Source organism: Papio anubis, chromosome 4, assembly GCF_008728515.1.
Source record: "Papio anubis isolate 15944 chromosome 4, Panubis1.0, whole genome shotgun sequence".
NCBI lineage: Eukaryota > Metazoa > Chordata > Mammalia > Primates > Cercopithecidae > Papio > Papio anubis.
The window spans coordinates 120,540,147-120,565,189 of record NC_044979.1 but is presented as its reverse complement, the minus strand read 5'-3'; the positions used below and the strand labels follow the sequence as shown (position 1 = coordinate 120,565,189).

The following is a 25,043-nucleotide window of genomic DNA, read 5'->3' as shown; positions in this document are numbered from 1 at the left end:
AGGCAGAGGAACACCAGAGCCACCATTGCGAGGTTGACTGCAGAGGTGGATGAAGCCACTGTGTCAGACCGCAGAAAAGCCTCATATCTGGAGTCTGGAAGGAACGCTGAGTTCTCCCAGTCAGTAACCTGCTCTGGACTTTGGATGAGTTACGTAATTTCTCCGTGCTTTGGTTTCTCCCCAAATCTCAGGGTTCGATTCTGTGCTTCCATCTCCCATTCTGTGCCTTGTGATGTTCACTCTGTGACATCTTCACTGAGGGGTGCGCAGTTAGAGTTAAAAGCGCTAACACCTTCAGTGTTTCTTGCAGTAGCCGGGCTATGTGTGGTCAGCCAGACTGTGAGAAAGCCTTGTGTTACCCTTCATGTTGTGTTGAAAACTCTGCTCTTGGCTGCTATCAGAACCAGCCTTAATTCTGCTTTTGTTTGATTGACTTAAACATATTGGAATTTTGTGGTCATGACCACCATGGAGCCTCTCCTTTCTGGGGTGCATATCTGTAGTTTCTCCAGCCTCCTCCTCCGGTGCCCTTCAGGGACCTGACCTGGCCTCCGAGCATTTGGACTAGGGTAGCTTTTCTACTCTTTGAACCCCAGGCTGAGATGGGGTTTTCCCAGCGCCCTGCCCCTTAGCGTGTGTGAATGCAGTATAGGATCTCAGTTTCAGAATCCATTGTCCACTGTTGATTGTTATGTTCTTACTGCCATCTACAACGTCCAGCTTTTCCTGCCATGTTGTCTGCTAGAGGGGAGTAGAAAATCTTACTGCTTACTGTGGCCTTGTAAACGGCAGTGAGTATCTCCAAACCTTCTGTTTTGCTTCCATCGTTTCAGGCTCGTGGGTATGTCTGTGGTGCGTGTGTGTGTGGTGGGGGGAGTATGTGTGTGTGTGGGATGTGGGGGTGTGTGTGGTGTATGTGTGTGTGGTGTGTATGTGTGTGGTATGTATGTATGTGTGTGAGTGGGGTGGGTGTGTGGGATGTGTGTGGTGTGGTGTGTGGTGTGTGTGTGGGTGTGAGGTGTGGGGTGTGTATGTGTGTGAAGTGACTAGCACATAGCAGATGCTTGGTAATGTATAGGATCTGTTCTTTCCCTCGCTGACTCTCAGTTTAAATGGAACCCTACTTTGTCCTCGATGTTCAGTAACGTTATGACTGTGGCTTCCAGAGCGAGTCTCTCCCTTCCTGGTTCTTGCTCGGACATTTTGGGGAGAGGGGTGAGACGACAGTGATCCTGGAAGAGTGGAACTGGCCGGCCCTGCAGGTGGAACGTTGCTCGTGCAGGCGGCATATCTGACTTGCCGCGGCCGCGATGTCCCCCGCCCGGCTCCGAATGCGGCGTAGCGGGTAGACATGGAGGGCTTTCGGCATCGTGAGAGTGGCCAGTGTGCGCGTCCTTGCCCATCAGGCGGGGGGGCTGTGGGGGAGGAGAGGAGGCAGTGGAGGGAACAAGGGGTTCTTCAGGGTTGCCATGAGAACCAGGGATCCGGGGATTGGGCAGCAGAGGGCCCCCGCCGGGCGTTGGGGCGTGGCCGCGTCACATGGGTTTGGTCCTGGGATTCCTGTTGTGCTTCAGGACCGGGCGCCGCTCCGTCGTCCTCCCGCTCTCCAGGAGCGCCCGGTCCCTCGGAGACTAAATATTGCGGCCGGGCGGCAGCCGGCTCCGCGGAGGGGCCTCCGGGCACCTGCGCGGTGATGGCGCTGGGAGCCCCCGGGCACGCTCGGGCGGTGGCGCGGCATCCCACCCTCGCCCGGATGGCGTCGCCAGAGGCGGCGTTGGCCCGCTTTTCGTGCTAGCGCATTCGCCTGGCGCGCGGTGGCCCCGGGGCCCCGGGTCGGTTTTCTGCGCCGCAGGCCCCTGGCCGGGGCGGAGCCGTGGAGGACCAGCCCGGCCCGGCTCCGAGCGCTGTCCATGCGGAGCGCTGTCCACGCGCCGGGCACTGCGGGGGCCGGGCCCCGAAGCCCTCCCCGGGCCGGCCGCGCGCACGCAGCGACCCCGTGCGGCCAGTGCTGCCGCCCGCTCTCCAGGTACTCAGGTGGGCTCCGCCGCGGGCGCTGGGCGGTGGGCGGTGGGTGGTGGGCGGTGGGTGGTGGGCGCGTGCCGTGTCGGCGGGTGGGGCAGCCTGCGCGGGCTGCAGAGGCCCCAGCCGCTGCGGGCAGGGCCTGGGAGGGAGGCCGGGAGGTCTTGCCGCGCGGTCCCCTGCTCGCCTGCCGCGGGCTCGCCGCAGTCCGAGATCGCGAGCTTCGTTGCCGCCAGCCGTATAGGACAGTATTATGTAACCATTTTTAATCTTAATTGTTAATATTATGTAACGAGCAATAACTGTACCCACGGAAACCCGTGACGACGACTCGCGCGAACCTCGCCCGCTCCTTCCTCGCCAGGCGGTGGGCAGCGGGTGTGGGAACCCGCTTGGGAAATGAGCGGATCCGGGCATCCGGGCTACTGCATCGGCTTTTTCTGTGAAAAACATAATGCCAGAGCCTGCCTGGACTTCTCTTAAACCTGGATAGCATGTAGTCCTGTATAAAAGGCTTGGGTAAACACATCTCGGCAACGTTGCCTCTTTCTCCATGAAAACCTCCTTTTCCCTGGAAGGTGCCTATCAGACAATTAATGCGAATTGAGCAGTGAAGATGTGGGCATGGGGTTTGTGTTCTTGATAGAGTTCAAAAAATTGTGCATATGAACACGTAGGACGTGCTAGCCCTTGCTCTTCAGAAAAACAATCGGATCACCTGTTCCACACGCCAGTCGCCTCCTTGGTCGGCTGCCATTTGTCTGTTGAATGGCACAGTCCCTGCCAGAGTGCTGGGGGGACCTCGTCTGCGGAGCCGGCACACAGGTGGCTACGAGGGGGGAGGAGACTGCAGTCTAAACCCGCAAAGCTCTCCTTCCTAGCCCAGTGAGGGGAAGCGTGGGTGTCTTTCCTCATTGTTCTTTTTAAGTCTGAAAGGCAGCGACTGTAGGGATTATGACGTGCTGGCGGCCAGGGCCTCGGGTGCTGCCTGGAGTCTCCTGCGTGTCTTTGCTCCTTTGATGTCAGCATCGGGGGTGGGAGCAGGGCCCACGCATTCCCCTTTTGGCCTGGGTGGGAACAGGGGAGGTAGTGGGCAGGGCCAGAAGGGCTTACTGGGATTTTCTTCCTCTCTGTCACTCCAGAGGAAGGAGGTAGAGAACACTTGTTTCAGTTTGAGGTGTTTGGCAGCCACGCGCTGAAGGACGGTTTTTAATTGTAGGGTGGGGTGTGAGTGCCGTGTGGTTCAGTCCCCTCCCCATCTTGTGCTACCTGCCCTTGTACCTGGACCTGTGAATCAGGGATAATAGTTACTATCTTGTAGGATTGAGAATGGTGCATACTAACTGCTGAGGAACACGGTGAATGGAGTTATGGTAATTGCACGATTGGCATGAAGGGGTGAGAGAAGTTCCAGATTGGTCGATTAAAATGTGAGTTATTTTTAGTGTCTCCTAAGGATTTCCATCACCAGTTGCTCCTCCAGCCATCATGTAATTACCACGCCAGAACTGGGCTTCCAAACTTCCCAGAGAACACTGCATCTTTCGAATTTTGGAGGTTAGGCTCCAAAATTTGCATATTTAGGCCAGAGCCTAAATTCACTGACACTTGTGTTCCCACAAAAACCAGACAGCTTCTTGGAGTATTTACTTGTGACTTAGTAAGAACGTCTTAGGAAACTCGCTTGGACTAGAATAGTTTTACCTTTCTTTCAGACTTGGGAGGCTGCATTCTGGTAATTCTCAGGAGGAAGAATGTGTAGGAGAGACCAGGGTTTTTAAGGTGTGACCTCTGAACCACCTACATCAGAGCCAACCGCCTCTCGGTTGCTTATCCCTGGGCCTCAGCTCTGAGCTATGAAACTGACTTTCTGGGCTTGGGACCTGAAATTCTTTGTCTTTGTGAAGCATGCCAGGTGATCCTTACAGGCATAAAGTTTGAGAACTGATGTGGTGTTCTGGGCCTTGTAACTGGGGCTTCTGATGATTCACTTAGAAAGTTGGCAGCTCCTGTCTGAGGGGTCAAGGGCAGAATGAGGGGTGGCTTTGAGGCAGTATGAGCCCTGTGGACCCTAGGAGGTCTGGGAGCGCATGTCAAAAGAGGCCTTTATGTGGGCCTTTTGCTTTTGTCAGATTAAACAAGTAAGTTGGCACATCTGGTAGTGGGCACGGCCATGCATCACGTGCAGAACTGGTGTGATGGACCATATTTTCTCATGTTTCACAGAATTCACTGGCTGGGCGTGATCCACAGAGTCCTAACCCATCCCAAACCCTGGAACGCTTTCCGTGACGGTTTATTCTGATTTGTTCAGGAAGCATATTTCTCTTCTGTTTTCATGTGGAATGGGCTTTGTTCCTCGCACAGCTGGCGGAGGTTAAATTAAAGGGGCCAGAACATACTGAGCTGTGACTAGGATTGGGGGGCCAGTAGGCATTTATTGGCTCCATTTGCTTCTTCCTTCCCTTTTTTTCTCTCCCGCCTTGGTCAGTGGGTCCGGGACTATCTCTCCAGGGGCATTTCTGGTCTGTGGAGATTTGCCTGCAGGCACCTGGAAGAGTCTAGGCTGAACTCTAGATGCCTCAGGCTCAAATCTGATATTAGTGAGGGAAGAAAATTCTAAATGTGTAAATGGTAGCTGTAAGTCACCTACAAATAATTTTTTTTCCTTTCCTGTGCTGTGTCTGGGAGCCAGCTTCTGAGTGTTGTCACGGTAGTCCTGGTGGCTTGAGGCTGGTGGTGTACCGTTGCCAACAATGGCCGTGCAATTCCGAGCAGTTGTTCAGCATTCAAGTGGGATGAGAATGGCAAAGGAGTGCTCTGGGTGGCTTTTGACAAGGGACCCCGCCTGTCATTCACTCAACAGGTGTTTGAGGAGCCAGTCTGTCTCCGTCATCTGTTCCTGCCTTGCTTAGATGGAAAATAATGAAATCTGTGTAGGAAGGGAGGGTGAGTAGAGGGATGGCCTGGGTTGACTGAACAATAAAATAGTGATGTTAATATATTTTGCTTATTTATTTTCTTAAAGGGAGCTGGCACATTTCAATTCTGATAGAAGTTAAATATTAACAATGTCTGAAAATACCGCAACTTAAACTTTAATATGCATGGGAATCTCCGGGGGCTGATGATAAAATGCAGCTTCTAATTTAGTTGGTCTGGGGTGGGACCTGAGGTTTTGGATTTCTGACCAGCTCCCAGGAGTTATGCTTGCAGTTGATCAGTGGCCCACACTTTGTCCAGTAAGGTCTTAATACATTTCCCCCTGTGTTCACTTTAGTGTCTTTTTCTCTAGAAATTCTCTGAAGAGGACACTTTACTTGGTAAGAATTATTATTAATAATACTATTACTTAATCTAAGAATTTTTGTACCAAGAATTTTCTAGTGATTAGCCCTACATTGTTATAAATGACATGCTTAAATGTGTCCATACTTTATTCCAGGCCAAATATTTGTACAGTGTCCTGCTTTGACATTTGTTTGGATTCCTGTGGATTTTATTTAGTGGTTTCTCTTTTGTTAATGATGATAGAACACTTTTAGAAAGGTTTGAAACCTTTTGAATCTTTAGCGGATTTGAAAACCCCACCTGCTTTCTTTTAAGAAGGCAGGAATTGTATCTGCTTTGAGCTTGTGCATGCTAACACCCCACTTCTTCCAAAGTCCTTGCTTAGTGCCTTCATGTCTCAGCATCACAGCCTGCAACCAGGAAGGCCTCCAAGCCATAGAGAGAAGCAGTAAAGATGTCCCAGTGGGGCTTCTGGCTGAGGCCCTTGCCTGTTTTCTGTCAGCGTGAGCCTGACCCTACCTTGGGAGGGAGGATTGGGTTGTCCCATTATTTCCCTGTCAGGGTAGGTGGTATTAAAGCAGCTTTTGTCTTGCTTGCACTGTGAGTCTGTTCTGTGTATAAGGCTCCAGTGTGTTTCACCTGTGCTTAATGCCACGTTTTGAAAAATTCTACCACCAAAGTTCTTCCTTGGATAGTGAAGACACTTTTGAATGTTTGTCTTTATGCCTACCCTAGTTGGTCAGTAAATGCATTGATGGGCTCCATTGAACTTTGGACCCATTCCTTTGTCATCTTTCGTGTCTTCCTAGGCTGGTGGTGATGTTGGGCAACTTAATGCTTCCTGAAGGTTATAGATACTACAGGAGCTAATAATGTATTGCCAAATCAGTGAGGAAACTTTGGATTTGATAAAGTTGGTTTCTTTATGGCACAACATTTCAGAAAATTTTGTGTGCCACGATGTATTATGACACTTTAAGAGGAAGATGGCTAGACTATGGTGGTCCCAAATTTTGGGGGGTCAGGGGTGGGGCTAGAACCCCTCTTGTGCCGATTATTTCATTGGGCTAGTTTTTTCTTTCTTTAGTTCTGGGATACATGTGTAGGACGTGCAGGTTTGCTACATAGGTTTACATGTACCGTAGTGGTTTGCTGCATCTATCAACCTGTCATCTAGATTTTAAGCCCCTCAAGCATTAGCTATTTGTCCTGATGCTTTCCCTCCCCTCAGTCCCTCTCCCCTCCCTGACAGGCCCCGGTGTGTGTTATTCCCCTCCCTGTGTCCATGTGTTCTCATTGTTTAGCTCCCACTTATGAGTGAGAACATGCAGTGTTTGGTTTTCTGTTCCTGTGTGAGTTTGCTGAGGACGATGGCTTCCAGCTTCATCCATGTCCCTGCAAAGGACATGATCTCATTCCTTTTTGTGGCTGCATAGTATTCCATGGTGTATATGTGCCACATTTTCTTTATCCAGTCTATCATTGATGGGCATTTGGGTTGGTTCCGTGTCTTTGCTATTGTAAGTAGTGGTGCAATAAACATATGTGTGCATGTATCTTTATGGACTAGTTTTTCATAGAGTCCTCTCTTTAAAAAAAAAAAAAAAAGCTTTATTGAGGTATAATTCACATACCATACAATTTAATTTACCCATTTAAATTTGAAGTATGTAATTCAATTATAATTAGTATATTTACAGATATGTGCAATTGTATGTGTGTGTGTACACATTGCCGTGGTCTGAATGTATCACCCAAAATTCATGTGTTGAATCCTAATGGCCAATGTGATGGTATAAAGAGGTGGGGCTTTTAGGAAGTGTTTAAGTTGTAAGGGATTAGATAGATCCACATAGATGAGATTAGGGCCCTTTTAAAAGGGCCTGAGGGGGAATGGGTTTGCTCTCTTCTGCTCTTCCACCATATGAGGATACAGCATTTGTTCCCTTCTGGAGGGTGTGGCAACAAGACACCATCTTGGAAGCAGAGAGACGCCCTCACCAGATACTAAACCCCAGTGCCTTGATCTTGTACTTCCTCTCCTCCAGAACCATAAGAAATAAATTTCCATTATTTATAAATTACCTAACCTGTGGATTTTGTTATAGCAGCACAGACAGACAGAAATTGGTACTCAGAGTGGTGTGTTGTTATAGCAAATACTTAAAAGAAAGTGGAATTGGGTAATGGATAGAGGATGGAACAGTTTGGAAGTGTTTGCTGGAAAAAGCCTGGATTTCTGTGAACAGAGCATTAAGAATGATTCTAGTGGCCGGGCGCGGTGGCTCAAGCCTGTAATCCCAGCACTTTGGGAGGCCGAGACGGGCGGATCACGAGGTCAGGAGATCGAGACCATCCTGGCTAACACGGTGAAACCCCGTCTCTACTAAAAAATACAAAAAAAACCTAGCCGGGCGAGGTGGCGGACGCCTGTAGTCCCAGCTACTCGGGAGGCTGAGGCAGGAGAATGGCGTAAACCCGGGAGGCGGAGCTTGCAGTGAGCTGAGATCCAGCCACTGCACTCCAGCCTGGGCGACAGAGCGAGACTCTGTCTCAAAAAAAAAAAAAAAAGAATGATTCTAGTGAGAGCCCAGAAGAAGAGGAGAGTCGTAGAGTTAACCTATGTCTTCTTAGAAATTTCTAAGTGGTTGTGATCAGAATGCTGGTAGAATTATAGACAGTAAAACCCATTCTGATGCAGTCATATATGGAAATGAATATCTTATTGGAAACTGGAGGACAGATAGTCCTTGCTACAAAGGGACAAAGAACTTGGCTGAATTGTGCCTATACTCTAGGGCTTTGGGGAAGGCAGAATTTAAGAGTGATAGGATATTTGGTGGAAGAAATCCCTGAGCATAGTGTTCAGTATGCTGCATGATTTCTCTTAATTGCTTACAGTAAAATGTGAGAGAAATGAATTGAAAATGGAATTTATAATCCAAAGGGAAGTAGAGGCTGGGCACTATGGCTCATGCCTGTAATCCCAGCACTTGGGGAGGCCAGAGTGAGAGGATTGCTTAAACTCAGGAGTTCAAGACCAGCCTGAGCAATATAATGAGACCTTATCTCTACTAAAAACAAAAATGTGCACTTAGCCCCAGCTACTCAAGGGGACTGAGGTGGGAGGATTGCTTAAGCCTGGGAGGTCAAGGCTACAGTGAGCCATTATTCTGCTGCTGCACTCCAGCCTGGGTGACAGAATGAGACCGTTTCCAAAAAAAAAAAAAGGAAGCAGAATGTAAGGATTTGGAAAATTTTTGGCTTGCTCAGGTTGTAAAAACATGTTTGGGAGAAAACACTAAGGGTGTGGCCAAGTGACCTTTTGATAAGGAGATTAGTATGGATAGAAGGAAGCCAGATGCTATTCATCAAGATAATGGAAGAATGATCCTGAAGGCATTTCAGAGATTATCAGTGCTGCCCCTCCCATCAGAGGCCCAGAGTACCAAGGCCCAGGGAACAGAACTATGTCAAAGGAGAGGCCTTGGGCGCCTGCAGGACCTCAGCATTCACTGTCCAGCGTCACTTCTCTGCTCTCTGCATTACAGTGCAGCCCTCCTTGGATATCCCAGCTGTGGATCAAGAGGGCTCAAGTGCAGCTAGTCCCATTGCTCTGGAAGGCACAGGCCATAAGCCTAGGTGGCATCCACATGGTGCTAAGTCTGCAGATGTTCAGAGTGCAAGACCTGTGGATGCATGGCTACCTTCACCTAGATTTGAAAGGATGCCTCAGAAAGTCTTGGGCTCAGACAGAGAATTGCTGCAGGGTAGGTCTGCTGTAGACTCCTTGCTTGGATAATGCCTAATGAAGCCATAAGGGCAGGAGTGCCAAAAAGAGCCCCCACTAGGGCAATGCCCAGCAGAGTCTTGAGGTTGAGGGCACACCAGCGAGCTCCCACAAGGACAATGCCTAATGGAGCTGTGGGGGTGGGGCTGCCGCCGAGAGCCTGTAACGGTAGAGTTACCAGTGTGTAGTGCCAGCCTAGGAGAGCTGCAGGTACCCGACTGCAACCTATGAGAGCTGCTGTGAGGGCTGTGCCCCGCAGTTGGCGGCAGGGCTGCCCAGAGCCTTGGGAACCCAACTCCTGCCCCATTGTGTCTGGAAGGCAGGACGTGGAACCAAAGATTTATTCTCCAGCCTTAAGATTGATTTGATGCTTGTCCTGTTTGGTTTTGGATTTGGTTGGGAAATGTTACTCTTTTCTTTCCTATTTCTCCCTTTTGTAATGGGAATGTCTGTTCTTTGTCTGTCCCACAGTTTTTTTTTTTTTTTTTTTGGTGACAGGATCTTGCTCTGTCATTCAGGCTGGAGTACAGTGGCAACCTCTGCCTCCTGGGCTCAAGCTATCTTCCCACTTCAGCCTGCTGAGTAGCTGGGACTACAAGCGTGTGCCATCACACGCAGCTAGGTTTTTCTCCTTTTTTTGTATTAGAGATGGGGTTTTGCCATGTTGCCCAGGCTGTTCTCGAACTCCTGGGCTCAAGAGATTCGGCCGCCTCAACCTCGCACTGTGCTGAGATTACAGGAGTGAGCCACTGCTGAAGTCTGAATGAAGTACTTTGCCTCAGGTTGAAACACATCTTTGAGTCTCACACATCTGATTTAGATGATATTTAGATGAAATTTTAGACTTCAAACTTCTGAATTGATGCTGGCATGAGATAAGACATTGGGGCTATTGGGATGGAATGAATGTATTTTGTATGTGAGAAGGACATAAATTTGGGGGACCTGGGGTGGAATGCCATGGTTTGAATGTTTGTGTCTCCTTATGGCCTTATCACCTCCCCAATGCAACTGTATTAAGAGGTGTGGCTTTTGGGAAGTGATAAGGTCGTGAGGGCTCCAGTCTCATGAATGGATTCTTGCTCCCATCAAAGGGCTGGAGAGAACTAGCTAGGATCCCTTTTTGCCCTTCTGCCTTCTGCCATGTGAGGGCACAGCAAGAAGGCCCTCACCAGACACCGAATGCTGGCACCTTGATCTTGAACTTCCCAGCTTCTAGAACTGTGAGAAATAGATTTTGTTCTTTATAAGTTATCTAGTCTCAAGTATTTTGTTATAACTGCAGAAATGAATAAACACACATACATTGTATATACAGTGTTCAATTAATGTATTCACAGGTATGTGCAACCACCTCCATAGTCAATTTTAGAACAAAAAGAGACCCTGCACCCTTTAGCTATCATACCCCCACTCCCTGCCATCCCATTGCTCCCCCTGCTTTCCCAACCCTAAGGAACTCTATTTTCTGTCTACATAGATTTCCCTGTCCGGGACATTTCATGTGAATGGAATCGTCTGTGGTTTTTGTTAGTGTCTTCTTTCACTTAGCATAATGTTTTCATGGTTAATCTATGTTGTAACATGCATTAGTACTTCATTCCTTTTTATGGCTGAATAATATTCACTTGTATGTGTAGTCCCAGCTACTCAGGAGGTTGAGGCAGGAGAATGGGGTTAACCTGGGAGGCGGAGCTTGCTGTGAGCCAAGATCGCGCCACTGCACTCCAGCCTGGGCAACTGAGTGAGAATTCATCTCAAAAAAACTAAAACTAAAACTAAAACTAAATAAATAAATAAATTTCCTTGTATGTATATACTACTTTTTGTTTATTCAACTGTTGATGGACATTTATGTTTCTACCTTTTGGGTATTGTGAATAATGCTTCTGTAAACATTGGTGTATAAGTATCTTTGAGTGCTTACTTTCCATGTTTTTGTATATAGGTCTAGATTATAATTGCTTCATTATACGGTAATTCTATGCTTTGCTTTTTGAGGAAGTGCCAAATTGTTTTCTAGAGCTGCTGCACCATTTTACATTCCCAGTAAATAACGCAATAAGGATCGACTGGCCGGCCTGGCTGGTTTTGCCGGTTGCCGCACAATGGAATGGAACAGGTTAAGCGGTTTGGCAGCGCCTGATCGGTCGTGCTGTTCTCGTCTGTTCAGCTGTCCTATTAGGGAAAGTGGGGATATGGTTTGGCTGTGTCCCAAATCATTTTGATTTGTATTCCCATAATTCTAGTTATACCGTGGAGGACCTGTGGAGGTAATTGAATCATGGAGTTGGGTCTTTCCCATGCTGTTCTAGTGATAGTGAATAAGTCTCATGAGATCTGATGGTTTTATAAAAGGGAGTTTCTCTGCACAAGTTCTCTTCTCTTGTCTGCCACCACGTGAGACATGCCTTTCACCTTCTATCAGGATTTTGAGGCCTCCTAAGCCACGTGGAACTGCGAGTTCATTAAACTTCTTTCTTTTGTAAACTGCCCAGTTCTCTGGTATGTCTTTATCAGCAGCATGAAAATATGGACTAATACAAGGCATCCGATTATAACTCACTGTGATTTTGATTTGCTTTTTGTTGTTGAGTTGTAGGAATTTGTATATTCTAGATATTAATACTCTGTCAGTTATATGATATGCAACTGTTTTGTCCCTTTCTGCAGGCTGTCTTTTCACTGTCTTCATAGTATCCTATGATGTGCAAAAGTTTTTAATTTTTGATGAAGTTCATTTATTTTTTTCTTTTGTTGCCTGTGCTATTGGTGTCATATCCTGAGTAGTCATTGTCAAATCCAATGTCAGCATAAAGATTTTTGCGTATGTTTTCTTCTAAGAGTTTAACAGAGATAATTTTATTTCTTCCTTTCCAGTTTGGATGGCTTTCATTTCTTTTTCTTACTTAATTGCTCTGGCTAGAGCTTCCACTACTGTGTTAAGTAGAAGTGACAAAAGCAAGAATTCTGTCTTGTTTCCACTCTTAGGGGAAAAGCTTTCACTATTTCACCATTGAGTATGATGTTTGCTGTGGAATTTATAACAGACGTTAACAGATATTTAATTTCCTTGCCTTGCTGGAGTGTTTCAGGAACGATTCTGTATTCTTTGACTGTCCTGGGACTCTTGGATCCAGAATGCAGTCTAGAAGCCCAGAACGAGTTGGCTGGGGAGTTGGGAGACACAGGTAACATGATTTTGTTCTATGTTATGGTGTGGTGTCAGTTCACCTTTCTTTCCAGACCTGGTGGCCATTTTGTAGTCTTGAGGGTTGCAGCAAAGGCCTTAGGTTTTGAGTGGTCTTTCAGAGGCAAGGGGGGTTCTTATACCAAGGTTCTCACAACTTTACTCCCTTTTTGTCCCAAAATGATTGAGACCATAGGGTGGTCTTGAAGGAGGTCACCTGAATAGATCCACATCCCCATCCCAATTTCACTTCGCCTCTCGTACTTCACTACCAGGTTTAGGGGACATGTGCCATTCAAGTTAGGTTGGCTTTGTAATGACTTTTCAAGGTGGATTTTGGCTTCCTACAGGTAAGAACTTTCTACCTTTGTAATATCCTGACTCATGAGTTGAAACAATAGTTATGATGAAGGCCCGTGCCCCATTTAGAAGAGTAAGTCTCACGTTGCCAGGTCAGAAATAGATCCTCTTTCCTCTTGTTAAGCGTCGTGCTGAATCCTGACAGTGGTAATCCCGCAGTAGGCAGAGAGAGGAAGACGTTGCCCTGAAGCTGTGGGGAGGCCTGGGGTTCATTCCTACTGGGCTGAGGGTTCTGGTCTCTTCTACCAGTTTAAACAAAAGGGCACAGATAGCCAAGAGCAGTATCAGTTGAGAGTAGCACGAAATCCTGGGCGCCGTTGTGTGCTGTTTAGTTTTGGCCCCTGTTTTAACACAGGGAGAGGGCAGATGGTGAAGCTCTGGCCACCTGTGAGTGTTGGCAACCCCAGGGGGGCAGTCCGTCCTGCTGGCTGTACTTTGCTTGAGAACTGGAAATACTGGACATATGACATTTTCCTTCTGACTCTGACCATTTGTGTGGCTTATGCAGGAGGCAGGGGAGGAACATTCTAAATGACCTGGAGCTATGCATCTTGCCAGAATCAACAAGCAGGACAAGCCTTTGGGCAGAACAGTTGAGCCACTTTTCAAAGGCAGTGACCCTCTGGTACCCCCTACTTCAAACTGGCTCTGGAGGAGTAGACTGTAGTGGAGTAGACTGGAATGGAATGCCCTGCTGATTGTGTGGAGCAGGGCTGAGTTGCACATGGTTTCTGGCCAGTGATGTTCATTTATGTGGCCAGGTCTCAAACTCAATATTGTTTTTAAGAAAATCTTTCTGAATGAAGAAGTCTCCATGGGCTCTTAGTCCATAAAAGCTAAGAGTCTTTGCAGAGTTTCACTGGGCAGCAGTTCCATGTCTAGGGGTGGAGGTTCGGCTTCTGTCAGACTGTCCCACAGAGCACATTGAAGTCCTGGGTGCTGGGCAGGGCTGAAATTCCCAGGGGAGCACCCCCAGGGCTGGGTCCTAGGGCGCCTTGACACTGTTAAAAGTTACTGAAGGCCCCAAAGGGCTGTGGTTATGTGGCTGTATATATTGAAATTTACTGTTTTAGGAATTGACAGGCATTTAAAAAATATTTCTCCATGTAAAAAGAATATTATCCCATTATATGTAAACATAACATCTTTTATGGAAAAAAGCTGTATTTTCAAAAACAAAAAAAAAAAAAATGAGAAGAGTGGCATTGTTTTGTACTTTCTAAATCCCTTTAATGTCTGCTTTAAGAGAAGGTAGTTGGATCTCCCTCCCATCCCCCCGCCATCTGCAATTAGTCACATGTCATGTGCCCTCTAGAAAACTCCGCTGTGCATTCGTGAGGGAATGCAAGGGACAAGGACACAAGGACACATCATATCTTACTATCTTGAAGATAATTTTGGCTTCACCGCTCCTGGAGGTCTTACCATAGGGGTGAGGTCACTCATACCTGGGTACCACGTGAGAGGGTACCACAGGTGGAAGCACAGGTGTGGGGATTTAGGCAGAGACCTTGGAGGCCAGGGGCTGCAACACCCCCTCACTGAATTCAGATAGAGAGGTGCTTGGGAACCACCAGTTCCTCTGGTTGTTCTCTTGTGTCTGTTGTTTGAATCAGAAACTCAGCAGCTTAGGCCTCAGAGAGATCTTGAGGGTACTTGGTCCATAACTATTATGTGCCAAATGAGGGAACTTAGTTCTTCAGTCTTCTAGAATAATTTTATCCTTTTTGTGTTAAAATGTGGATGCAGCCTGGAAGTGGTAATGCTAGATGCTGCATACCACCTTGATGGAACTAGATGAAGTGATTAACTTCAGTCACCCGAGTCTGGAAAGCCTGGGACCAGGCAGGGCAGCAGCATTTGAGGGACTTTTGGGAAGCTTGGCACAGCTTGAGTGTAGGAGCTGTGGTGCACAAGTACAGGCAACTGTCTCTCTGTCTCTTCCCCTAGTGTTTGTTTAGCCAATGTGATGTTCCCTGTCCTGTGTTGGCTGCCCAGGTAATATACGGCACTTTCTATCCTCAGGTCACCTTTACTGGGGGGCAGACTAAAGGTTTGTAAAAGAAACTGTGATACCAACGTCATTCGATGAGCCACCCAAGAGTGCCTTGGAACAAAGGAGTGTTAATTGACAGTGACCGGAGAATAAGAAGTGGTGGCTCTTTTACCTGATATGTAAAGGAGCTGAGGAGAGAAGGGTGTTGCAGAGGAAAGCAGGGGTCTCCATCCTCTTCCTCCCCACTGCTGTTGCAGGCTGACAGTCTTTGAGTACACACACAGATGTGGCTGTGTTGCATGCTGTCAGAGGACCTGTGAGTCCCACCACCTCCTGAAGCATAAAGGTCCTTAGTGTGGTGCTCAGAGACCCCTGACCATGGGGTGCAGGGTGCACAGAACTGGCCATGAGCTGACTTTGTAGAAGGGCAGCCTTGGAGGGAGGACGAGACAGTCATTAAAGTGGACCCATTTTCCTCTGTCAGGAGGGATGGGGGAAGTGAGGAGGACCTGATCTATATTTCCCAAGAGAAGCTACTTCAGTAGCTGAAGCAGGTGGTTTTGGCAAATATGAAGGACAGGTTCTTTCTTGGGTCCCAGGACTCGCTTTCCTCCTGGGAAGCTCGACCTCCTGTGTGGCTCCATGGCTCTGGTCAGATTCCTGACTACTTAGCATCACAACAGTGGAGGACAACGGAATTCTAAAAAGATTTAGAGGAAACTTAGTAACGTTTACAGGAGACACTTTAAAATTCGATTGTTGTGACTCTTTTAATGGCTCAAATTGCGGAGAGGAGGATAACTCGTGTAATGCAATGCTAAGAGTGGATTTTGATGGTGGAGCGAAGGAAGTTTGAATTAGCTTTGATTAGAATGTGGCCTCATCATGGGGACTCCATTCCCATGGGGAATATTGGATGCTTTAAGATGGATTCCCCTGAGTTCAGAGGTGGGCATCAGAGTGATTTGCTTGCATACCAGTCGTGCCTGTGGTCCCGGGTAGCTTTCTGCTCATCAGCCCAGTGAATGGGGCTCTGCTTTTCTCCCTTTGGCTTTGCCTCTGGTCCAAGAAGCCAACTTCCTGAAATAGAAAAGGAGAAGCTGTTCTTTGGCCAATGATTTGAGAATAGCTAGAACTAAAGTTACCAACTGTGGAGGGCGGTTCCCTGTGGGCCTCATCAACAGCTGAGGGCCCCCTTTCAGACACCTGTGAACAAGCTTCTCCAGAATCCTTGCATGCAGCTTTTGCAGAACTGCTAAAAGCAATGGTTGGTCATGCTTCCCACAAACTGCTTCTGTTGAGATCATCATTCTACGATCTTGACCAATGGGTGAGGTTTGGTTGCGCTTTTGGCGTCTTGAATTCACAGACCTGTGGAAACTAGATTAGGGAGCATGTTGGAGGTGGCTCTGTAACTGACAATGCTAAGATTGAGAACATAGTGATCACATGTTAAGTGTGTATTGAGTGAATTAATGAAGGAATAATGAATTTCAGGACTAAGGGGAAACATAGAAAGAGGCGATTATAAAGGAGGTGAAAACAGACCTCCCAGCTGACCGGAATGAACCCAGGGGTTTATGAAGGCCTTATTAGGGCAACTGAAGTCTTAATTTGGGAATTGAAGGAGGTAGCAGTGGAGTCTTAAACTTTTCTACTCAAATTACAAGAGCCAGGTAAAATGAGAATTAGTGCAGAATCTGGTATTTGAGCTTCCCGCATTGATTTTTCTAAATTATTTGCCAAATTACAGGTTGTTTACTTTCTTTAGCTAAAGCACCATTCAGGGTTTGCCTTTGTCATTGCACGGTTTGTCCCTAGGTCATGGGAGCTGAGGCTGTGTGTAGGTGGCTGCAGGCCTGAGAGGTGTCAATGATGGGGTGGAGCTGGGGGTGTTGGGAGAGGTTTGAGCAGACCCAGCTGGGCAGCACCATAGGGCTGCTGGGTAGGTATTTTTGGGAAGGAGAATGCTGAGCTCTTACTCAGAAATCCAGTGTAGGAGGCAGATGATCTCCTGAAGCCCTCTGCACAGAAAGGGAACCGGCTTTGGAGAGCATCATGGGTTTTTGCTGCTTCCTCAACTGGTCTCCCCAGTTCCAGGAAGGCAGAACAGGTCATTGAGAGGCACAGCTTGGGCTTCTGGATCGTGACACAGGAGCAAAGTGGTGGATGGGTCATGTCTGTGAACAACGAGGTGTGAGCAGCCCAGTGTAGGGCACAGGGTCCCCAACATGGTGGGTCTAGTGGCTCACTGCTAGGTCTGATTTAAGAAAGATACCTGGATAGGGCGATGGAACAACCGTCTCTGGGTCCCCAAGGAAGGGTTGGGAGCTGAGTTGTACCCGCAGCTGGTCGGGAGCCGCAGGAACTCTCGTACGTATGGAGGAGGGTATGGCATGGGGGCTGCCACACTGTGACTCAAGAGCGTGATGGGTGGATGTGGGCCTCAAAGTGGGCCAGCTCTGCCCAGACCAGAGCATTGTGCTTCCTGCGGAGCATCCCTGGAGTCCGTGTGACTGTGTGGCCAGAGAGCATGGTCTTGGGGCAGGCAGATGACAGGCCGCACCAGAATGGAAGTCGTCTGCATTTGGAGGCAGGAAGCAACACAGAACTCTCCCTGCAGTTGGTAAGCCTACTCTTAAGGTGTCCCATGCTTCCCTGCACCTGCCTGCCCTATACCTTCTGGATCCAGGTGTCCTTTTGGAACTGGATGATCAGGAGCCAGAGGGGCCGGCATTCTGGTACTCGTGCCTTGTGCATCTGGGTGGGCATTCTGGTACTCCTGCTTTGGACTTCCCGGTGGCCAGGCAGTGGGTACCTGGGAGGATGTTGCACCAGTCTGTGCGGGAGACCAAGAGAACTAAATACAGGAGATCATGCACACTCATTAAAAAACAATACTGCAGAAAAGTTAGATTACATTGCTAGATAAAGTTGTTTTTAATATGTCCATACCCCGTGTCAGTTTTCAATCTCGTGCGACCTGCCTACTGTATGATAGTGATGCATTTCAGAGCCATTAATCATTGTTTACCAACCTTTCCTGTTCGTAGGAACCCTATGTGTCTATTGTCTTTGCTAAATTCTTGATTTTCTGAGTTGAGGATTGGTTTTCCTTATACTTGTTTATATAGATGTTGCCCTGAAAATGTAAAACACACAGTAGTTACTTACTGAATATACTAGTAATATAGAGAATGAAAAGATGTCATCATCTTTAGAATAGAATGCCAGGCCCTCCTGGGCTCTGGGGTGTGTGCTGGTGATGGGCTAATGTTGATAACTGGCTGTTTGGGGGTGACGATAAAGCATCCAAAGCACATTGACTGTTTACCCACAGCTTTCTTCATTGAGGAGAGGAGAGATCTTAATCAACTGTGCACGCCTCTTCACTCCAAACTATTACTCCTCGCATAGTTTTAACGATTACGATTACATTATGTTTCCTCCACAAGCAAGAATGTCTTTCCTCTTTACTTTTGAGGTGTATCTTTTTTTCTTTAACTCCTTTTTTTTTTTTTTTTTAAACTCCTTTAACTTTTTAAAAAACTGCTTTAAGGAAGGAAGAAAAGGAAAAGAACGGAAGAAAAAGAAAAGGAAATAGAAGGGCAAAGTCCTTCAGTATTTCCAGAAGCTGCCTGTATAGAAGAAAAAGGCCTGTGCAGTTAATACTCATGTGACTTGGCCTCAAGCACTTAATGGCCTCATTGTGTTTAGGTATAGAGCAGTGATTTCTCTGGAATTCCTAGAAAGGGAGAGGGGGGAGCCCTCCACAAGGACAGAGGGGGATCACAAGGGACCCTGAGTGTAGGTTTTTGTGTGAGGAGAAGCATATAGGACCCTTGGCCTGAAACTGGATGAAAACATTCTTTCTTAGATACATTTTAAAGTTTTAAAGTTGCATGAGTAATTTGTGATCTTTATTTTAAATAGTCAAACCCAGAAGTCGATAGAGAGTGAAATCCCCACTTCACTTCTCATGGCCCTCCTTCGAGGTCGATGTTTAGGATTCTTTTGGCTCTTTTGTTCTGTGGAATTAACTAATTACTTTTTTATTGATGCATAATAGATAAACAGTTTCAAGGTACATGAGGTAATTTAATGCATTCATGTAATTCTAAAGGTCAAATCAGTGTATTTGACATACTCACCACCTTAAATATTTGTCTTAACTTTAGAAACATTCAAATTCTTCTCTTCTTACTATTTTGAAGTGTACAATATTGTAGACTGTAGTCACTTCATTGATTTATTTAATTAAGTGTACTTATTTCAAGAATGAGCAGAAATAAGGCCTAGTATTACATAAATCAATAAGGTGACCATGTATTTGTACCCATTAATCAACTTTTTTTAATCCTGCATACCCCCTACTCTTCCCAGTCTCTGGTAACCACCAATCTACTCTCTGTCTTCATGAGATCCGCTTTATCGCTTGCACATGAGTGAGAACGTGTCATGTGTCTTTCTATGCCGGGCTTATTTCACTTAACATAATGTCTTCCATGTTAATGCATGCTGTTGCAAATGATAGAATTTCACTCCTTTTTTATGGTTGAATAGCACTCCACTGTGTATATGTACCACCTTTTTTTAATGAGTTCGTTGTTGTTGGACACTTAGATTGATTCTATATCTTGGCTATTGTGAATAATGCTGCAGTAAACATGGGAGTGCAGATGTCTTTTTGATACAGATCCTTTCTTTTGGGTGTATACCCAGCAGTGGAATTGCTGGATCATATGATAGTTCTATTTCTAGTTTTCTGTGGAACCTCCATATTGTTCTCCGTAGGGGCTGCACTAATTTACATTCCCACCAACAGAGTACAAGGGGTCCCCTTTGGTACATTCTCCCCAGTATCCATTATTCCCTTTTTGATAATAGTCATTTTAACTGGGGTGAGATGATATCTTGTTGTGGTTTTGATTTGTATTTCCCTGATAAATATTAGTGTTGTGCATTTTTTGGAAACACCTGTTGGCTATTTGTATGTCTTCTTTTAGAGATGTCTGTTCACGTTTTGCCCATTTTTTAAATCGGATTGCTTGTTTTTTTGCTGTGGAATTGTTTGAACTCCTTATATATTCTGGTTATTAATCTCTTGTCAGATGAGTAGTTTGCAAATAGTTTCTCTCATTTTCTCTGTTTGGAATTCCTGGGTGCAGACACGCACAGATAGGCTGCTTTCCCCTTTTTATGGCAGTGTTGCCTATTCCTAGTGCTTAGCTCTTGGCCTTTTTTATTAAATACTTGCCTTCTGTGAGTGCTGTGTGAAGCACTCTGTGGGAATTGCATCATTTCATGAGGTTGGTACTGTTTTGTTCTCAGTTTACAGTTGAGGAAATTGAGGCAGAGAGTGGCTGAGCACTTGTGCAGGCTGCCCCCACCCCAGCTGGTGGAGGCTGGGTTCTGAGCCACTTTCACAGCCGCCTCCCACAGACCAGAGCGCATGTCCCCGTGGCTCCTTTAGAGCTTTTGCATGCCTTCCAGGCTGCTTCCCATGCTGGAGGAGTACTGTGCTCTACTATATTTAAGTCGGCTCCTGTCCAGACATTTTTTCCATGAGTTCAGCAAAGATTTGAGCCACTTGGCCCTGTGCTAAGAGATGGGATACAGCAGTAATCAGGACAGATAGGGTCCTCGGCCTCAGAGCTACCTCTTCTTGGGGAAAGGACACAAAAAACATTGGCAGGAAGAAGAACAGAACTAGCAAGCCTGATGTGTTCTGCAGAAGAAGAGGCAGCCAAGGGCTGAGCTGTAGACCTGTGTGGAGAGAGTCTGGAGTGGGCCAGGCGGCCTGATACCTCAGGGTGGACAGGGCAGGACAGGGTGGATGGGGAGCCTTGATGCTCTGCGGAGGCTACCAGCAGGGGAAGGTGGAAGGCGACCCGGGCCGTGGGTGTTTGAAAAAATTCCAAATACAAGGCAGAGAGCATGCAAAGGCCATGAGGGAGGATAGAGTCTGAGAACCTGGAGGAGGCCAGGCTGGTGAGCGAGGTGACTCCAGCATGGGACAGCGGTGTCTGGGCAGCCTGGAGAGGAGGCAGGAGCCACATGGGTCAGGCCTGGCAGCTGTCACTGAAAAGTTGGGTGCATTTGAAGTACAGAGGGCAATGGTGTCATCTCAAGGGCTCCCCAGAGCTAGGGCTGGTTAAATGGGGAGCAGTGAGGATGCTTAGAGACAGGGCAGCTGAGTCCCAGTTCAGATGAGGGGCAAAGGCCTGGAGTTGGCAGCAGAAATGGAAGGGAGTGGATGGCCCTCAGATGCTTCTGCAGCCAATGAGCTGGGCTAGCAGATTGCATGGACGGAAGGCAGAAGAGAAAGTTGGGAATGGAGAACTCTTGTTTCTGCCTTGTACAGTTTGGTGGGTGCCATGAACTGGGGGAGAGGAGGGATTTGGGCAGGCACATTTAGGTTGCTTCCAGTTTTTCTGTATTAAAGTGTGTAGTAGTCATTCCGTGTGTGTATGTACACGTGTGCATGCATGTGAGTCTTTCTGTAGGATAAACTATTCCAAGTAGGATGCCTGTGCCTAAGACAAAAGTCTGAAAACTGCTGCCCCCGCTCCAGCAGGCCTTCCCACGCCTGTACAGTGTGATCCCACCTCTGGTTTAGGGGAACCCTGTTGTTGTTCAGGCCATCCTCAACTCTGGGTAGTCCCAGTCCTTTTAATTTTCAACTATTGATTATAGCTCATGTGTTTGTTTGTCTGTGTCTCCCTGGTTCCTAGTGAAGTTTAGCGTGTTTCACATGTCTGTTTTGCAAATTGTTTGTTTCTATCCTCTCCCCATTTTTATGTTGGGCTGCTTGTCTCCTATCTCTTATTTCAGTAAAGAAGAGATTAAATGCAGATTGTTGGCTGCATGGTAATGGAAATATTTTGTCCCAAGGCTTTTTGCCTGTCTTTTGATTTGTGTATAGGGTCTTTTGATGAACAGAAGTTAGTTTTTCCTTCATGGCTTCTAGGTTAAGAATCTTGCTTATGAAGATCTTCCTCACTCAGATTTTATAACATTATTCTTCTGTACTATCTCTTAGTAGTTTAGTAGTTCTTGTAATGTTTAAGGCACATATGGGAGGTGAGGATATGACCGTTGGATCTTAGTGAGCATAAGCTGCCAGCTATCCATGATCTTATTTTTAATTTATGTGTCATCATTCACCTCTGGCTGCATTCTCTTACCGTACTCTGTGGATGGACATGTCTGTTCCTGTATCTGTAAATCAGCAAGCTGAGTTCCTTGAAGACAGAGCCTTCCTTGGGATGATTTTGCTTTAACTCACTGATGTGGAGGTGGAGTGGCTGTCAGCAATGTGAGGGCTTCCCTTTAAAGAAGGTGGTGCGTTTCTAACCCTTCTGATCTTCTTTTGGGTTCCTCAAAAATTTTTTATTTTCTTCAAAGGGTCTCGTGTATATTCTTAAGTGTGTTGTTTTGATTGCTTCTGCAAATTAAATAATTTTCACCATTAGACTTCCTAGGTGTCTTGGAGCTGCTGTGCAGAAGGGCTGGGGAGGGTTTGTAGCTTGCTCTGGGATCTCAATCTTATTAAACGTTCAGATCAGTTCTAATTATTTTTCAGTGCATGATCTTACATTTCATCTGTAAATAGTGACAGTGTATTAGTCTGTTCTTGCACTGCTGTAAAGAAATACTTGAGACTGGGTAATTCATAAAGAAAAGAGGTTTAATTCACTCCTGATTCTGCAGGCTGGACAGGAAGCATGGCAGCATCTGCTCGGCTTCTGAGGAGTCCTCAGGAAACCTACAATCAAGGTGGAAGGCGACGGGGGAAGCAGACACGTTTTATATGGCTGGAGGAAGAGGAAGAGAAGTGGGGGGAGGTGCCACACACTTAAACAACCATGTCTCGTGAGAACTCCATCACAACAGCACCACGAGGATGGTGCTAAACCATTCATGAAGGATCCACTACCACGGTCCAGTCACCTTCCACCAGGCTCCACCTCCAACACTGGGGATTACAATTTGACATGAGATTTGGTGGGGACACAGAACCAAACCATATCAGATGGTTTTTAAAAATCTTTTTCAATTCAACATTTACACCTTGTTTCTGTTTCTTACTTCACTATATTTTCTAGACCCCTAGAACAGTTATGGCTGATACAGACATTGTAAGCTTTCTGGCCCTAATTTTAGTGGGGACGTCATTTGTGCTGCTTCATTATGTGTGCCACTTGCCTGCTGGAAGTTTTGGATAGATGCCTTTTTTCAGGTTAAGGGGGGTTCCTTATTTATATCTCATCACTAAAATCTTTAATTCCTGGCATGCAGGGCATTTTAAAAGAAATTCTGTTTTCTTCTGTGCTTTGGATTTCAGGCTCACTCTTGTTGTAGATTTTCTTTTCCCTAAAAGGAAATGAAAAATCTGTTCCAGCAAGTGATTGAAAAAATCAGAATGAACAGAAACTTTACAATTATTGCAGAAGTTTTCTATTTTTTTCCCCTTATCATACAAATTATATTTTATTAAAATCACAAACTATGTGGCAGAGATTCATACATCCAGGTAGCTGTTGACTTGCATCTTGGCTCTGCCATTGATAACTGTGTGGCCTTGGTGTATAATTACCATCTCCTAGCCTTGGTTTCTGCATCTGTAAAATGGGGTAACACTGCTGCCTCAAAGGACTGACATTTAGTTGTTCTTAGTTAAAAACCGCCAATCTTTACATGTTATGTTTTGTGACTCACAGGCCTTTACTGCCTTCAATTTGATCTTCAAAAAACCCTCCCATGAGAGATTGTAAAGCATTTGGTAAGATTCTGACAGGTAATAGGTTGTCAATTATGGGTGGCTGCTATTGCCCTGAGCACAGTTATCATAGCCGTCGCCACCATCTTGGGTGGCATCATCTGGAGAGTCAGGAATGGCTGCGAGCCCTGGGATTCTAGTCCCAGGGATCCTGTATGCTCGGTTACGGAGTGAAGACACGTGCCCACTCTTGTTTCAGTGTAGCTTGTGTAGCACGTGGTGCCATGATAAAAATACTCATGTGTGTGTTTGCAGATTTGACTCTTCTGGATGAACAGTGGCATGTATTTTTGTGCCAAGTACACACTGTTTTAACTACTTTTGCTTTAGGGTGCATTTTACTAAATGATAAGTAATTCTCCCTTAATGCTCTGTGATTGACCATCTTACCACTTATTTTATTTTGTTAGTTTTAGGATTCTTCCACTGGTTCTAAGAAAAAACTGCTTGAATTTAGATAGATACATACTGCATTATAAAGTTGTTTTGGATATTTATATTACTTTTAAGAGAATTAATCCTTATGATGTTTAATCTTTCCATTTGAGAACTTAGCGTGTTTCCATTCATTTAGGTATTTTTATATCTCCTAAGTAAGTGCTGTAATATTTTATGGTTTGTATGAGATTATTCTTAGGGCTAGCCTAAAATATGCATACCTGTGTATGTAAGCTATTGTGAGTGTGGTCTTTTCTGTAGGTTTTCTGCTCAGTCGCTGTTCTGTGCATGTGTCCTCCGCTGCCTCTCTCCGCTCTGCTGGACTTTGGCTAGTTTTAGAGCAGTGTGCTGCCTCTTTCAGGTAGGCAGCCTCTGACCTCCGTGTGCTTCTGGCCTGCATGGCCGTGGGGGGAAGCACGCTCTCTGGCTAACCCATCTTTGTGCTTGCTCGACTGGTGACTCCTGGAGGCCCTGCACTAAGGATTATTGGGCCTGTTGGTCCTGCTTGACCCTGAAATTGAGACCCAGGTGGAATCTGGGCCTGTTTACACATTTTGGCTAAGTTTTGTTGGTTTCACTGATGGTGGCAGTTCAGAAGCTGCTCCTGGGGTGTCCGCGCTCTGCCCCCTGGCCATTCACTGTCTCTATGGCCCTCTCCTGGTGTCTGCTGGTGGACAGGTTAGTGAGGGAAGAAGGACCTTCCTAGGATTGGGCCAGATAAATGGGTCTCTGGCAGCTGAGTTGCTGCTGAGCCTTTCTGTATGTTTGGTGATTTCCTATTCCACAGCTTGTGCATCTGTGGGTTCCACATCCTTGGATTCAACTAACCATGGATAAAAATATTCACTCCCCCCCAAGCAATCAAATACAACAATAAAACAAATAATTCAAATCAAAACAATACAGCATAAAAGCTATTTACATAGCATTTACATAGTGTCAGGTATTGTAATTAATCTGGAAATGTTTTAAAGTGAATGGAAGTGTGTAGGTCATATCCAAATACTACGCCATTTTATAACAGGGACTGGAGCATCCTCTGATGGATTTTGGTGTTTCTGGGGTCCTGGAACCGGTCCGCCATAGGTGCTGAGGGATGATGTTGGCAATGAGGTGGGATGGTTTCTGTTTTTGCTTCCATCTGCTGCCCGCTTCTGTGGGCCTCCTGTTCTATCAT

The 25,043-nt window shown here is 46.4% G+C and overlaps 1 protein-coding gene and 1 long non-coding RNA gene across 6 annotated transcripts in view; one reads left to right on the top strand and one right to left on the bottom strand.

Annotated features, from left to right (window-relative positions):
• The window catches only part of GRB10 (growth factor receptor bound protein 10), a 203,546-nt gene that overhangs the window by 8,184 nt on the left and 170,319 nt on the right, over positions 1-25,043 (top strand). Inside the window, exon 1 of one of the 5 annotated variants that reach the window (XM_009202944.4) lies at positions 1,554-2,026. The exons of the other annotated variants lie outside the window; for them this stretch is intronic. The gene's annotated coding sequence lies outside the window, so the exon portion shown is untranslated. Of the gene's footprint in view, positions 1-1,553; positions 2,027-25,043 lie in introns of those variants that run through there. 5 annotated transcript variants of the gene reach the window in all.
• LOC103882838 lies at positions 2,279-2,949 on the bottom strand. Its single transcript, XR_004183278.1, has 2 exons — positions 2,738-2,949; positions 2,279-2,601 (listed from the first exon to the last, which is right to left on the bottom strand). It is a non-coding gene; the product is annotated as an uncharacterized LOC103882838 (long non-coding RNA).